Consider the following 17,005-nt stretch of genomic DNA (forward strand, 5'->3'; position numbering starts at 1 on the left):
AATGAATTCTAGTGTTTCAGATAATGCTTCTATCATCACAGGAGCTAGTTGATTCCCATCAATTTGGCTATTGTATGTAATGTCCTGCTGAAGCTTGTTCTACCCTGTCTAATCTCTTTAGACTGAAGCTTTAGACTAACATTGCATGATTCCTGGAATTCTTATTAAAAATTTTGAAATCCTTATTTTCTTTTTCAAAATAATTTTCGAAAAATACCAAAAACATTAATAAATTCATAAAAACCAAAAATTGTGTTTCTTGTTTGAGTCTAGTGTCAGTTTTTAAGTTTGGTGTCAATTGCATGTTTTTAAAATTTGTGCATTTTTTCGAAAAATTCATGCATGGCATTCTTCATGATCTTCAAGTTGTTCTTGACAAGTCTTCTTGTTTGATCTTCATATTTTCTTCTCTTGTGTCTTTTCTTGTTTTTCATATGCATTCTTGAATTCTTAGAGTCTAAATATCAAAAATTTCTAAGTTTGGTGTCTTGCATGTTTTCTTTTCTTAAAAATTTTTCAAAAATAAGTTCTTGATGTTCATCTTGACATTCAAAGTGTTCTTGGTGTTCATCTTGACATTCATAGTATTCCTGCATGCATCATTTGTTTTGATCCAAAATTTTCATGTATTGAGTCTTTTTGATGTTTTTCTCTCTCATCATTAAAATTCAAAAATCAAAAAAATATCTTTCCCTTTTTCACTCATAAATTTTCGAAAATTTGAGTTGACTTTTTCAAAACTTTTTAAAATTTAGTTGTTTCTTATGAGTCAAATCAAATTTTCAATTTAAAAATTCTATCTTTTTCAATTCTTTTTCAAAAATCAAATCTTTTTCAATTTTTCTTTCATATTTTCGAAAATTTCAAATTAATTTTCAAAATCTTTTTCTTATTTTTATTCCATATTTTCGAATTCAATGCTAACAATTAATGTGATTGATTCAAAAATATTAAGTTTGTTACTTGCCTAATAAGAAAGGTTCAATCTTTAATTTTTAAAATCAAAATCTTTTTGTTTCTTGTTAGTCAAGTAATCAACTTTAATTTTCAAAATCAAATCTTTTTAAATTTCTTTTTCAAATCTTTTTCAAAATAAATTTCAATCACATCTTTTTCAAAATCAATTTCAAAATCTTTTCTAACTTCTTATCTTTTCAAATTTGATTTTCAAAGCTTTTTCAATTAACCACTTAACTTTTTGATTGATTCTTATCTTTTTCAAAACTACCTAACTAATTCTCTCTCTCTAATTTTCGAAAATTCCTTCCCTCTTTTTCAAAATTCCCTTTTTTCTAACTAATTGTTTTAATTTTTAATTTAATTTAATTTCAATTTTAATTTTCGAATTTTAACTTTAATTTTAAAATATTATTTAAATTTTTGAATTCTTCTCTTCCTCACCTCCTTCTATTTATTTATTTATCTACTAACACTTCTCCTCCACCCAAAAATTCGAACCCTATCCCCTTCTCTATGTTCGAATTTTTCCTCTTTTCCTTCTTACATTCTTCTCTTCTTATACTTGCATAAGGAATCTCTATACTGTGACATAGAGGATTCTATATTTTCTTTTGTGTTCTCTTCTTTTTCATATGAGTAGGAACAAGGATAAGAACATTCTTGTTGAAGCCGATCCTGAACCTGAAAGGACTCTGAAGAGGAAGCTAAGGGAAGCTAAAGCTCAACTATCTGGAGAAAATCTAACAGAAATTTTCGAAAAGGAAGGAGACATGGCCGAAAATAAAAACAATGCAAGGAAGATGCTTGGTGACTTTACTGCACCAAATTCCAATTTACATGGAAGAAGCATCTCAATCCCTGCCATTGGAGCAAACAATTTTGAGCTTAAACCTCAATTAGTTTCTCTGATGCAACAGAACTGCAAGTTTCATGGACTTCCATCCGAAGATCCTTTTCAGTTCTTAACTGAATTCTTGTAGATCTGTGATACTATTAAGACCAATGGGGTTGATCCCGAGGTCTACAGGCTTATGCTTTTTCCCGTTTGCTGTAAGAGACAGAGCTAGAGTATGGTTGGACTTTCAACCTAAAGATAGCCTGAACTCTTGGGATAAGCTAGTCACGGCTTTCTTAGCCAAGTTCTTTCCTCCTCAAAAGCTTAGCAAGCTTAGAGTGGATGTTCAAACCTTCAGACAGAAAGAAGGTGAATCCCTCTATGAAGCTTGGGAGAGATACAAGAAACTGACCAAAAAGTGTCATTCTGATATGCTTTCAGAATGGACCATCCTGGATATATTCTATGATGGTCTGTCTGAGCTATCAAAGATTTCACTGGACTATTCTGCAGGTGGATCCATTCACCTAAAGAAAACGCCTGCAGAAGCTCAAGAACTCATTGACATGGTAGCAAATAACCAGTTCATGTACACTTCTGAAAGGAATCCTGTGAATAATGGGACGCCTATGAGGAAGGTAGTTCTTGAAATTGATACTCTAAATGCCATATTGGCTCAGAATAAAATATTGACTCAGCAAGTCAATATGATCTCTCAGAGTCTGAATGGATTGAAGGAATCATCCAATAGTACTAAAGAGGCATCTTCTGAAGAAGAAGCTTATGATCCTAAGAACCCTGCAATAGCAGAGGTGAATTACATGGGTAAACCCTATGGAAACACCTATAATCCCTCATGGAGAAATCATCCAAATTTCTCATGGAAGGATCAACAAAATCCTCAATAAGGCTTTAATAATGGTGGAAGAAACAGGTTTAGCAATAGCAAGCCTTTTCCATCATCCACTCAGCAAAAGACAGAGAGTTCTGAGCAGAATCCATCTAGCTTAGCAAATATAGTCTCTGATCTATCTAAGGCCACTGTAAGTTTCATGAATAAAACACGGTCCTCCATTAGTAATTTGGAGGCACAAGTGGGACAGCTGAGTAAAAGAGTCACTGAAACTCCTCCTAGTACACTCCCAAGTAATACAGAAGAGAATCCAAAAAGAGAGTGCAAGGCCATTGATTTAACCATCATGGCCGAACCTACAAGGGAGGGAGAGGACATGAATCCCAGTGAGGAAGACCTCCTAGGATGTCCAGTGATCAACAAGGAGTTTCCCTGTGAGGAACCAAAGGAATCTGAGGCTCATCTAGAGACCATAAAGATTCCATTGAACCTCCTTATGCCATTCATGAGCTCTGATGAGTATTCTTCTTCTGAAGAGAATGAAGATGTCACTGAAGAGCAAGTTGCCAAGTACCTTGGTGCAATCATGAAGCTGAATGCCAAATTATTTGGTAATGAGACTTGGGAAGATGAACCTCCCTTGCTCATCAATGAACTGAGTGATCTGGATCAACTGACATTGCCTCAGAAGAAACAGGATTCTGGAAAGTTCTTAATACCTTGTACCATAGGCACCATGACCTTTGAGAAGGCTCTATATGACCTTGGGTCAGGGATAAACCTCATGCCACTCTCTGTAATGGAGAAACTGGAAATCTTTGAGGTGCAAGCTGCCAGAATCTCATTAGAGATGGCAGACAACTCAAGAAAACAAGTTTATGGACAAGTAGAGGACGTGCTAGTAAAGGTTAAAGGCCTTTACATCCCTCCTGATTTCATAATCCTAGACACTGGGAAGGATGAGGATGAATCCATCATCCTTGGAAGACCCTTCCTAGCCACAGCAAGAGCTGTGATTGATGTGGACAGAGGAGAATTGATCCTTCAACTGAATGAGGACAACCTTGTGTTTAAAACTCAAGGATCTCCTTCTGTAACCATGGAGAGGAAGCATGAAAAGCTTCTCTTACTGCAGAGTCAATCAAAGCCCCACAGTCAAACTCTAAGTCTGGTGTTGGGAGGCCACAACCAAACTCTAAGTTTGGTTTTGAACCCCCACATTCAAACTCTAAGTTTGGTGTTGGGAGGTTCCAACCTTGCTTTGATTATTTGTGAGGCTCCATGAGAGCTCACTGTCAAGCTATTGACATTAATGAAGCGCTTTTTGGGAGGCAACCCAATGTTATTTAATCATATCTATTTTATTTTTTTTTTGTTATTTCGTGTTTTATTAGGTTGATGATCATGTGGAGTCACAAAAACTACTGAAAAATAAAAAACAGAATGAAAAACAGCATTGAAAATAGCACACCCTTGAGGAGAGGCATGCTGGCGTTAAACGCCAGAAACAAGCACCAAGCTGGTGTTTAATGCCAGAACCAAGTATCTACCTGGCGTTAAACGCCAGAAACAAGCTACATTTGGGCGTTTAACACCAGAAATAGGCACCATTTTGGCGTTAAACGCCAGGATTGCACAGCAAGGGCATTTTACACGCCTAATTGGAGCAGGGATGTTAAGTCCTTGGCCCCACTAGATCTGTGGATCCCACAGGATTCCTACCACTTCTTCTCCCCTTCACACCTTTTCATAACTCTCTACCCCAAATACCCTTCATCAATCACTTTAATCACTCTTTCCCATAACCCCCTCACCACTCACATCCATCTTTTCTTCCCCATAAATCCCACCTACCTTCAGATTCAAAATATTTTTCCTCCCATACCCAACCCTAATGGCCGAAACTTAACCCTCCCCCCCTCCTATATAAACCCCTCATTCCTTCTTCATTTTCACACAATACAACCCTAACTTCTCACCTTGGCAGAAAACACCTCACCCTCCATCTCCCCTATTTTCTTCTTCTTCTACTACTTTCTTTCTTCTTTTGCTCGGGGATGAGCAAACATTTTAAGTTTGGTCTGGTAAAAGCATAGCTTTTTATTTTTCCATAACTATTTATGGCACCTAAGACCAGAGAAACCTCTAGAAAGAGGAAAGGGAAGGCAATTGCTTCCACCTCTGAGTCATGGAAGATGGAAAGATTCATCTCAAAGGTCCATCAAGACCACTTCTATGAAGTTGTGGCCAAGAAGAAAGTGATCCCTGAGGTTCCTTTCAAGCTCAAGAAGAATGAGTATCCGGAGATCCGACTTGAAATCCAAAGAAGAGGTTGGGAAGTTCTCACCAACCCCATTCAACAAGTCGGAATCCTAATGGTTCAAGAGTTCTATGCAAACGCATGGATCACTAGGAACCATGCTCAAAGTGTGAACCCAAATTCAAAGCATTAGCTTACCATGGTTCGGGAGAAATACTTAGATTTCAGTCTGGAAAATGTAAGGCTGGCGTTCAACTTGCCAATGATGGAAGAGAACACACGCCCCTACACAAGAAGGGTCAACTTTGATCAAAGGTTGGACCAAGTCCCCATAGACATATGTGAGCAAGGAGCTCAATGGAAAATTGACTCAAGAGGCAAGCCGGTTCAATTAAGAAGGCACGACCTCAAACCAGTGGCTAGGGGATGGCTAGAGTTTATTCAACGCTCAATCGTTCCTACTAGTAACCAGTCTGAAGTTACTATAGACCGGGCCATCATGATCCATAGTATCATGATTGGAGAGGAGGTGGAAGTTCATGAGATTATACCTCAAGAAATTTACAAGGTGGCTGACAAGTCCTCCACTTGGGCAAGGTTAGCCTTTCCTCACCTCATATGCCACCTCAGCAATTTGGCTGGAATTGACATAGAGGGAGACATCCTCATTGAAGAGGATAAGCCCATCACTAAGAAAAGGATGGAGCAAATAAGAGATCATGGACCTCAACATGAGCATGAGGAAATTCCTCACCATGAAATCCCTGAGATGCCTCAGGGGATGCACTTTTCTCCACAGAATTATTGGGAACAAAGCAACACTTTCCTAGGAGAATTAAGTTCCAACATGGGACAACTAAGGGTGGAGCATCAAGAGCACTCCATCATCCTTCATGAAATTAGAGAAGATCAAAGAGCTATGAGGGAGGAGCATGAAAGACAAGGAAGAGACATAGAGGAGCTCAAGAGCACCATTGGTTCTTCAAGAAGAGGAAGACACCACCCTCACTAAGGTGGACTCATTCCTTAATCTCCTTGTCTATTTATTTTCTATTTTTGGTTTCTGATGCCAAGGCATCTTAGGCTAGTTTCACTAGCATTTTTCTGTTAGTTTTAGTTGTTTTATGCATTTTCTTGAGCTTAAAGTAACCAAGAATGGTTAAATGAATAACAAAGCAATGAACCATCCAAACAGTATGATTTTGATGCAAATTCCATGAGTTTTTAGTTATATTACTTGAATGCTATGAATGGAAGATTTCTCATGAAATTTTGCAAGACTTTGATGCAATTGTTTGGATGATTTCAGGGAAGAAGAGGCTAGGCAAGGAAGCAACAAAATCAATAAAGGAAGCTTGAATATCACATGTGGAGTTTAAGTTCCAGTTTAAGCTTAAACTGGAACTTAAACTACCAAACCATATAATGCTGGAAATGGCGTTTAAGTTCCAGTTTAAGCCTAAACTGGAGCTTAAACGCCAGAATCATGAAGGCTAAGAAATGCTGGAACTGGCGTTTAACCTCCAGTTTAACCTTAAACTGGAAGTTAAACGCCAGAATGAGAATTTCACCAAGGAAGCATTTCCACGTTTAACCTCCAGTTTAACCTTAAACTGGAGGTTAAACGCCAGAAGTAAGAAAGGCACCAGGAGCATTTCCACGTTTAAGCTCCAGTTTAAGGTTAAACTGGAGCTTAAACGTGTTCGACTATTTCTCTCCTCCAGGGTTGCTTTCTCATTTCCACGTTTAAGCTTCAATTTAACCTTAAACTGAAGCTTAAATGTGTTCGACCCAATTGCTCCTCCAGGGTTGCTTTCTTCATTTCCACGTTTAAGCTTCAGTTTAACCTTAAACTGAAGCTTAAACGTGTTCGACATTTCACACTCCTGGGTTGCTTTCTTCCATTTCCACGTTTAAGTTTCAGTTTAACCTTAAACTAAAACTTAAACTTCAACTTAAACGCCACTTTTTGAAATGATTTCTGGGCCAAATATATTGAAGTTTAAGTTAGCATTTGAGCACAAACATTAACTTAAACGTATTATGGTATGAAACCCAATTGAATATCATGGTTTATGGGATTGGGCCTGAAGAATTGATGAATCTGGAGCTTCAATTTGTTGAGTCTTGTGTCATTACTTGTTTATCACTAAGTTTGCTCAATGAATGTTACAGAATTGGATCACAGCCTCATCAGGATTATGGACCATAAACCCAAAGCAAAAGGAAATCAGGGAAAGGCCTCAAAGCCCAAGAAACACAACAGAAGCTCAATTTAGAAAGTGTATAAATAGGATAGAATTTAAGTTAGTTGACACTTTTTGAGAGGGGGGACACGGAGAACTTTGGATCATTTTCTTTTAGTTTTGTAATTGAATTCAGAGCTATGACTCACTAAACCCCTTTCATTGGGTTAGGGAGCTCTATTGTAATTCAATGAATCAATAATAGTTTTATCTTCTTCTTCAATCTTTTCTCTTGAATTTTGTTAGAAAGCTTCTCGATCTAATTCCATTGGGTAGTTGTCTTGGGAAAGAAACTACCCATAATTGGAATCCTTCGGAACCTTGGGAAAGGAATGGAGGATTCATGCTAGAGAAGCTTTCTCACAGTGAATTGGATTGGGGTTTGGATGGATATTGTGACATGTAATCCTACCAAATTGTGGTTCATGAAACTGTGTGGTATAATCAGTGATCGAGCATCATCTCTTCTTATGAACATGTAAACCAAGGGATTGGGAATTTGTTTGTTTTTAGAGAGAATTGGTGAGCCAAGGGATTGGGATCCAATCATATAAGATTGCCAAGCAAAATTCAATGAATGCATTGGTTGAGGAAGGGATAAAAGTTGTTTTGATTCGGAGATCTCAATATCTCCTAACACCCAATGAACTCCCCATTTCTGATTTACCACTTTCTCTTTACATTCTGCAATTAAATTCATGCAATCACCCCCATCCCTTTTAATTTCAGCAATTTAGCTTCTCGCTCTTTAATTCATGCAATTTTACATTCCACAATTCTCATCTAAATCTTGATTCTGCTCAACTAGAACATACTTCTAATCCGAATTGCTCACTCAACTAATCCTTGTGGGATTTGACCTCACTCTATTGTGAGTTTTTACTTGACGATAACCGGTGCACTTGCCGGAAGGAATTTTGCCGATCGCGCAATTTTCTAAATCGTAGCATATCAAGTTTATGCACATCAAGTTTATGGCGCCGTTGCCGGGGATTGGTTTTCGATTGACAATTCTCAAATTAGAAGTTAACTAGATTGAGCAATTTTTTTGTTTTGATAATTTAGTTCAAGTTACTTGTTGAATTTTAACTTCTGCACTCTGTTACTTGTTTTCTTTCTTTATGCCTTTAAATTCAAGCAACTAACTCACTGACTCACTAACTATTTAAATTAATTCCTCAACTGCTCTAACCATACTCTTCCATTAACCAAGAGTATTTCACTTGTTTGGTGCCTGTGCTGTGTTCTTGTATGACAGGTAGGAGAGGAGAGACATCAACTCCTCCATATACCGAACCAGAGAGGACCCTTCATAGACTTAGAAGGGAAGCAAGAGGGAAGAGAGTACTGAGAGAAGAGGAATCTGAAGGAGAATCTGAGGACAATTTTGAGGAAGCTCTAGATCTCAACATGGATAGAGATGTTCACAACCATGAGAGGGCTGATGGAAACAATGCCATTCCTGAGAGGAGGGTTCTTGGTTCATACATAAACCCAACCTTTGGGAATTGTGGTAGCAGCATTCAGAAACCACCCATTCAGGCCAACAATTTTGAACTCAAACCACAGCTAATATCACTTGTGGAGGATCATTGTTCATTTGGTGGGAGTGCTAATGAAGATCCAAACCAACATCTCACAAAATTCCTGAGAATTTGCGACACTGTGAAGTCCAATGGAGTCCAGGAAGATACCTATAAACTGCTCTTGTTCCCATTTTCACTTAGGGACAAGGCAGCTAAGTGGCTGGAATCATTCCCAAGGGGGAGCCTAACAACCTGGGATGAGGTGGAAAGCAAGTTTCTGGCACGTTTCTACCCCCCACAAAAGGTCAATAGGCTTCGATCTGAGGTTCAGACTTTTAGACAACAAGATGGTGAAACTCTCTACGAGGCATGGGAGAGATTCAAGGATTTGACAAGGAAATGCCCACCAGACATGTTCCACGACTGGGTGCAATTGCATATTTTCTATGATGGACTTTCTTATGAATCAAGGAAGGCTGTAGACCATTCATCAGGAGGTTCATTGAACAGGAAAAAGACTGTGGAAGAAGCCATTGAAGTGATTGAGACAGTGGCTGAGAATGAGTACTACTATGCTTCAGAGAGACACAACACTAAGGGAGTCATGGAGCTGAACCATGTTGATACAATTTTAGCCCAAAACAAGGTGTTTGCCAAGCAACTAGCAGAGCTCACCAGGAAATTAGAAACAAAGCAAGTGGCTGCAATACACACACAAGATCAAGAGGAAGTAAGCACTGAAGGAGGTGATTGGGAAGAGGCCAATTATGTAGGAAATCAACAAAGGCAACCATATGATCCACATTCCAACACTTACGACCCAGGCTGGAAAAACCACCCAAACTTTGGGTGGGAAAACCAGCAAAACCAACATAACAAGTCCACATACCAAAACTCCAACCAAAGATCATACCAAGCCACACAAAACACTTACTCCCAACCATCATATCATGGCCAAAATAATCAACCTACCCAACCTAATCCGAACCAACAATTTCAAGATCAATTAAACAGGATAGAAGGAATGCTGGCAAACATGGGTCAGGACATAAGTGAGTTGAAAAGCTTTAGGGATGATGTGAGATCTACCTTAAGGAACCATGGTGAAAAACTCAAGAGGATGGAGTCTCAAGTAGGAGAGCTATCTCAACAGGCCCCCAAGTCAACTGCAGTGTTCCCTAGTGACACAGAAAAGAATCCTAAAGGGGAACAAAAGGGAGTGAGATGGGAAGAATGCAAGGCCATCACCATATTGAAGGAAGTCTCAGAAGAAGAAGGAATCAGACCCTCAGAACAGGAGCCAGAAATCTTGAAGGAAGGTGTGGAAGAAGCTAAGCAGGAAAGTGAAACTGAGCAAGCCAAGGAACTGCAAAAAGGCATGCTGGAAACATACCAACCAAAAGCACCATTTCCTCAGAGGTTAGGAGGAGGTGAAAAAGGGAAAACATATTCAAGGTTTTTAGAGACATTTAAGTCTCTCCATATCAATATTCCCTTCCTTGAGATTCTCCAGCACATGCCTACACATATCAAGTATTTAAAGGAATTGCTGAGCAAGAAAAGAGTTTTGAAGGGAGGACAAACTGTAATAATGAACAAAGAATGCAGTGCCCTCATCAAGAAGGACATAGTCTCTAAGAAAACAGACCCAGGAAGTTTTCATATCCCCTGCATCATAGGGGAAACAAAAATTGACAAAGGATTCTGTGATCTAGGAGCTAGCATAAATGTGATGCCTCTGACTCTTATGAAGAGGCTACAACTGAATGAGGTGAGATCTACTGATGTAATCATACAACTGGCTGACAAAACTCAGAAGCAAGCTGAAGGGGTAGTTGAGAATGTGCTGGTGAAAGTGGGAAATTATTTCTTCCCCGCAGACTTTGTCATTATGGACATGGAGGAAAGCTACCTACACCCTATCATTCTGGGAAGGCCATTTCTAGCCACTGCTAGAGCGCTCATAGATGTAGAACAAGGAGAGCTAATTTTGAGAATACATGATGAACAGCTCATTTTCAATGTTTTCAAACCTGCATCTGAGCCTGAACCAGAACCTGAAAAGCCTAAGGATGATAGTAGCCATCTGTGTTTGGAGGAAAGCAATCCAGCAGCTGAAACTCTGAAACAGTCCTTGGAAGGCAAACAAGAATTGCAAGAGTTAAAGCCACAAGAATCAATAGAAACAGATCAGAAGGATCCTCCTGGCATAAGGGTCAATGAAGAAATCCTCAAGAGAAAGGGAAGAATTGTAAAGAAATTCCCAAGAGGGTGGAGAAACAAGAAAATTCCCACTGAAGGTTTCTCTCCGGGAGATAAAGTGATATCAAGTCATTATCTGCCAATCCCACCTGGCCTCAAAACCATTCCTTCCCAGCTCCCTCAAGTGTTCACAATCAGGAAAGTTCTTTCTATGGAACATTTAGAAGTCATGAAGGAATCAAATGGGGACGTTTTCATAGTGAGAGGAGAAGACATCAAGCACTACAATCCACCCTAACAAAGGACAACCATCAAGCTAGTGACGTTAAAGAAGCGCTTGTTGGGAGGCAACCCAACCTGAGGTAATACTCCCTTGCTGTTTCTTTTATTTGTTTCAATAAAAAGGTGAAGTAGTTTTTGTGCATTGCAAAGAATTAAGTTTGGTGTTTCACACCAAACAATGAATTCGTGGATCAATAATTCAAAGGGGAATGTGTGACTCTAAGTTTGGTGTTCCACCACACAGATCAACTGAACACAACAACCTTTGAATTATATGAAAGGAACTACCATTCTAAGCAATCACAGGAATGCTTAAAATCCTTAGCAGCAACTTCATTCCAAGGAGAATTCAAGGACTCAAAGAGCAGAGGAGTAAGTAGGATACTAAGTTTGGTGTTCACACACCAACTTAAGACGCAGACACTTGCCCATACATAGTTGAGCTAACCACTCAAGTGCTTGAGAAGCAAGCAACTTCATCACTCTTTGCAGGAAAGGAAACAAGGATCTGAGAAAGAACATGAAGCAACAATTAGGAGAAGAAGGAGAAATCAAATTGTTTCCTGGCAACAAAGAGAAAACAAGAAATTTCACAAGGTGGTGGTGTTCCTTGACCATTCTTTAAAAGGCAAACAAAAGCATGCTTGTTCTGGTTTAAACTGTAATTGTTGAATCTTTCTGGAATGTGAAGTTTTTAGTATGAGTGTCTGTTTACTGCTTTGAATAAAGTGAATGCCTAGATGTTTGGATATAACTTCACCTTCTTAAACAAATGCTTGCCATGCTTGTTCTATTTCCAAAAATAAAAGAAAAGTTTGAACAAAAGTAACTTGGCTCGATTAGTGACAAATCAAGTAGAATTAAGTGGTGGTATGCATGCTTGATTGTTTAGTCAGATCACTGGAAATAGAGTGTAGAATTATCATTTTTTGTGTAGAAATTGAAAACTGTCTATGGATCTTGATGAATAAATGTCTTTGGCCATGAAAAAGAAAGAAAAAGAAGAAGAAAAAGCCACTGAAAAAGGGCAACCAAAAAGCAAAAAAAATTGAGAAAATAAGCTAGGCACCAATGGTTTGAACTTCTGAGACAAATGCCTGTGGTGTTTATGTATTAAGGATATGCTTGGATGAATAGGTTCTGAGGAGTGTTTCAACACTTGGTAACTTGGGTTAACTAACCCGGGATTATCAACCAAAAGTCCATTATCAAGAGCAACCTAAATACAAAATATTTAGTCACACAAAGAGGTGCTGGACACCAATGTCTCAAGAAGAAATGTGAACTAAAATGCCTGGAGTGGATATGTGTAGTGCAGTGATAAGAAAAAGAAAATGCCAAAGGCTTGTGCAACACATGACACTAAGCAAACAAGGAGCAAAGGAGCTCTAAGAAAAAGAAAAGAAAAACAAAGAAGAGAAAAGTGCCAAGGACATAAGAGTAACAAGAGGCCATAGTAGTGTTTGATGGATGCAATGAAAAAGTGATAATCTTACCTGATAAGAATGAAAAAGTGATACTGCAACTTTCTGCATAAAACCCTTCTGATGAACTTCAAGTGCTTACTAATGTAGCCAATTTAATTGCTTTCTGTTTCATACTTTCTTCTCAAATAACTCAGGACTTGCTTAGGGACAAGCAAGTATTAAGTTTGGTGTTGTGATGCCAAGGCATCTTAGGCTAGTTTCACTAGCATTTTTCTATTAGTTTTAGTTGTTTTATGCATTTTCTTGAGCTTAAAGTAACCAAGAATGGTTAAATGAATAACAAAGCAATGAACCATCCAAACAGTATGATTTTGATGCAAATTCCATGAGTTTTTAGTTATATTACTTGAATGCTATGAATGGAAGATTTCTCATGAAATTTTGCAAGACTTTGATGCAATTGTTTGGATGATTTCAGGGAAGAAGAGGCTAGGCAAGGAAGCAACAAAATCAATAAAGGAAGCTTGAATATCACATGTGGAGTTTAAGTTCCAGTTTAAGCTTAAACTGGAACTTAAACTACCAAACCATATAATGCTGGAAATGGCGTTTAAGTTCCAGTTTAAGCCTAAACTGGAGCTTAAACGCCAGAATCATGAAGGCTAAGAAATGCTGGAACTGGCGTTTAACCTCCAGTTTAACCTTAAACTGGAAGTTAAACGCCAGAATGAGAATTTCACCAAGGAAGCATTTCCACGTTTAACCTCCAGTTTAACCTTAAACTGGAGGTTAAACGCCAGAAGTAAGAAAGGCACCAGGAGCATTTCCACGTTTAAGCTCCAGTTTAAGGTTAAACTGGAGCTTAAACGTGTTCGACTATTTCTCTCCTCCAGGGTTGCTTTCTCATTTCCACGTTTAAGCTTCAGTTTAACCTTAAACTGAAGCTTAAACGTGTTCGACCCAATTGCTCCTCCAGGGTTGCTTTCTTCATTTCCACGTTTAAGCTTCAGTTTAACCTTAAACTGAAGCTTAAACGTGTTCGACATTTCACACTCCTGGGTTGCTTTCTTCCATTTCCACGTTTAAGTTTCAGTTTAACCTTAAACTAAAACTTAAACTTCAACTTAAACGCCACTTTTTGAAATGATTTCTGGGCCAAATATATTGAAGTTTAAGTTAGCATTTGAGCACAAACATTAACTTAAACGTATTATGGTATGAAACCCAATTGAATATCATGGTTTATGGGATTGGGCCTGAAGAATTGATGAATCTGGAGCTTCAATTTGTTGAGTCTTGTGTCATTACTTGTTTATCACTAAGTTTGCTCAATGAATGTTACAGAATTGGATCACAGCCTCATCAGGATTATGGACCATAAACCCAAAGCAAAAGGAAATCAGGGAAAGGCCTCAAAGCCCAAGAAACACAACAGAAGCTCAATTTAGAAAGTGTATAAATAGGATAGAATTTAAGTTAGTTGACACTTTTTGAGAGGGGGGACACGGAGAACTTTGGATCATTTTCTTTTAGTTTTGTAATTGAATTCAGAGCTATGACTCACTAAACCCCTTTCATTGGGTTAGGGAGCTCTATTGTAATTCAATGAATCAATAATAGTTTTATCTTCTTCTTCAATCTTTTCTCTTGAATTTTGTTAGAAAGCTTCTCGATCTAATTCCATTGGGTAGTTGTCTTGGGAAAGAAACTACCCATAATTGGAATCCTTCGGAACCTTGGGAAAGGAATGGAGGATTCATGCTAGAGAAGCTTTCTCACAGTGAATTGGATTGGGGTTTGGATGGATATTGTGACATGTAATCCTACCAAATTGTGGTTCATGAAACTGTGTGGTATAATCAGTGATCGAGCATCATCTCTTCTTATGAACATTTAAACCAAGGGATTGGGAATTTGTTTGTTTTTAGAGAGAATTGGTGAGCCAAGGGATTGGGATCCAATTATATAAGATTGCCAAGCAAAATTCAATGAATGCATTGGTTGAGGAAGGGATAAAAGTTGTTTTGATTCGGAGATCTCAATATCTCCTAACACCCAATGAACTCCCCATTTCTGATTTACCACTTTCTCTTTACATTCTGCAATTAAATTCATGCAATCATCCCCATCCCTTTTAATTTCAGCAATTTAGCTTCTCGCTCTTTAATTCATGCAATTTTACATTCCGCAATTCTCATCTAAATCTTGATTCCGCTCAACTAGAACATACTTCTAATCCGAATTGCTCACTCAACCAATCCTTGTGGGATTCGACCTCACTCTATTGTGAGTTTTTACTTGACGATAACCGGTGCACTTGCCGGAAGGAATTTCGCCGATCGTGCAATTTCCTAAATCGTAGCATATCAAGTTTATGCACATCAGTTTCCATGCTTCATGTTTAATTATGTTTGTGTCTTTACTATATGATCATTAGTGTCTAAGTGTCTACGCCTTAAAGTTATGAATATGAATCCATTACCTCTCTTGAATGAAAAATGTTTTAAAAACAAAAGAACAAGAAGTACATAGTTTCGAATTTATCCTTGAAACTAGTTTAATTATTTTGATGTGGTGGCAATACTTTTTGTTTTCTGAATGTATGCTTGAACAGTGCATATGTCTTTTGAATTTCATGTTTATGAATGTTAAATATGTTGGCTCTTGAAGAATAAGGAAAAAGGAGAAATGTTATTTGATAATCTGAAAAATCATAAAAAAGATTCTTGAAGCAAGAAAAAGCAGTGAATACAAAAGCTTGCAGAAAAAAATGGCGAAAAAAAAAAGAGAAAAAGAAAAAGCAAGCAGAAAAAGCCAAAAGCTCTTTAAACCAAAAGGCAAGAGCAAAAAGCCAATAGCCCTTAAAACCAAAAGGCAAGGGTAATAAAAAGGATCCAAAGCTTTGAGCATCAGTGGATAGGAGGGCCTAAAGGAATAAAATCCTGGCCTAAGCGGCTAAACCAAGCTGTCCCTAACCATGTGCTTGTGGCGTGAAGGTGTCAAGTGAAAACTTGAGACTGAGCGGTTAAAGTTGAAATCCAAAGCAAAAACAGAGTGTGCTTAAGAATCCTGGACACCTCTAATTGGGGACTTTAGCAAAGCTGAGTCACAATCTGAAAAGGTTCACCCAGTTATGGGTCTGTGGCATTTATGTATCCGGCGATAATACTGGAAAACAAAGTGCTTAGGGCCACGACCAAGACTCATAAGGTAGCTGTGTTCAAGAATCAACATACTGAACTAGGAAAATCAATAACACTATCTGAATTCTAAGTTTCTATAGATGCCAATCATTATGAACTTCAATGGATAAAGTGAGATGCCAAAACTATTCAAGAGGCAAAAAGCTACAAGTCCGGCTCATCTGATTAGAGCTAAGTTTCATTGATATTTTGGAATTTATAGTATATTCTCTTCTTTTTATCCTATTTGATTTTCAGTTACTTGGGGACAAGCAACAATTTAAGTTTGGTGTTGTGATGAGCGGAAAATTTATACGCTTTTGGCATTGTTTTTACATCGTTTTTAGTATGATTTAGTTAGTTTTTAGTATATTTTTATTACTTTTTAAATAAAATTCATATTTCTGGACTTTACTATGAGTTTGTGTGTTTTTTTGTGATTTCAGGTATTTTCTGGCTGAAATTGAGGGACTTGAGCAAAAATTAGATTCAGAGGTTGAAGAAGGACTGCAGATGCTGTTGGATTCTGACCTCCCTGCATTCAAAGTGGATTTTCTGGAGCTACAGAACTTCGAATGGCTTGCTTTCAATTGCGTTGGAAAGTAGACATCCAGGGCTTTCCAGCAATATATAATAGTCCATATTTTGCCTAAGTTTAGACGACGCAAACTGGCGTTCAACGCCAGTTCCATGCTGTATTCTGGAGTTAAACGCCAGAAACAGGTTGCAAAGTGGAGTTAAACGCCAGAAACAGGTTACAAACTGGTGTTCAACTCCAAGAGAAGACTCTACACGTGTAAAGCTCAATGCTCAGCCCAAGCACACACCAAGTGGGCCCCAGAAGTGGATTTCTGCATCATTTACTCATTTCTGTAAACCCTAGTAACTAGTTTAGTATAAATAGGACTTTTTACTATTGTATTTACATCTTTGGATATCTTTGGAACATCTTTAGTTTCATCTTTAGATCACGTTTGGGGGCTGGCCATTCGGCCATGCCTGGACCTTATCACTTATGTATTTTCAACGGTAGAGTTTCTACACTCCATAGATTAAGGTGTGGAGCTCTGCTGTTCCTCATGAATTAATACAAAGTACTACTGTTTTTCTATTCAATTCAAGCTTATTCCTTCTCTAAGATATCCATTCGCACCCAAGAACATGATGAATGTGATGATTATGTGACGCTCATCATCATTCTCACCTATGAATGCGTGCCTGACAAACACTTC

At 38.1% G+C, this 17,005-nt stretch overlaps 2 non-coding genes across 2 annotated transcripts; both read right to left on the bottom strand.

Moving 5' to 3' along the window:
- Nucleotides 1-2,124: 2,124 nt before the first annotated feature.
- LOC148570898 (small nucleolar RNA R71) lies at nucleotides 2,125-2,232 on the bottom strand. Its single transcript, XR_015907980.1, has one exon. It is a non-coding gene; the product is annotated as a small nucleolar RNA R71 (small nucleolar RNA).
- Nucleotides 2,233-8,990: 6,758 nt separating this feature from the next.
- On the bottom strand, nucleotides 8,991-9,094 carry LOC148570899 (small nucleolar RNA R71). Its single transcript, XR_015908222.1, has one exon. It is a non-coding gene; the product is annotated as a small nucleolar RNA R71 (small nucleolar RNA).
- Between the last annotated feature and the right edge of the window lie 7,911 nt (nucleotides 9,095-17,005).

Source organism: Arachis ipaensis, chromosome B3 (assembly GCF_059453495.1).
Source record: "Arachis ipaensis isolate K30076 ecotype BB chromosome B3, ASM5945349v1, whole genome shotgun sequence".
NCBI classification, from domain to species: domain Eukaryota; kingdom Viridiplantae; phylum Streptophyta; class Magnoliopsida; order Fabales; family Fabaceae; genus Arachis; species Arachis ipaensis.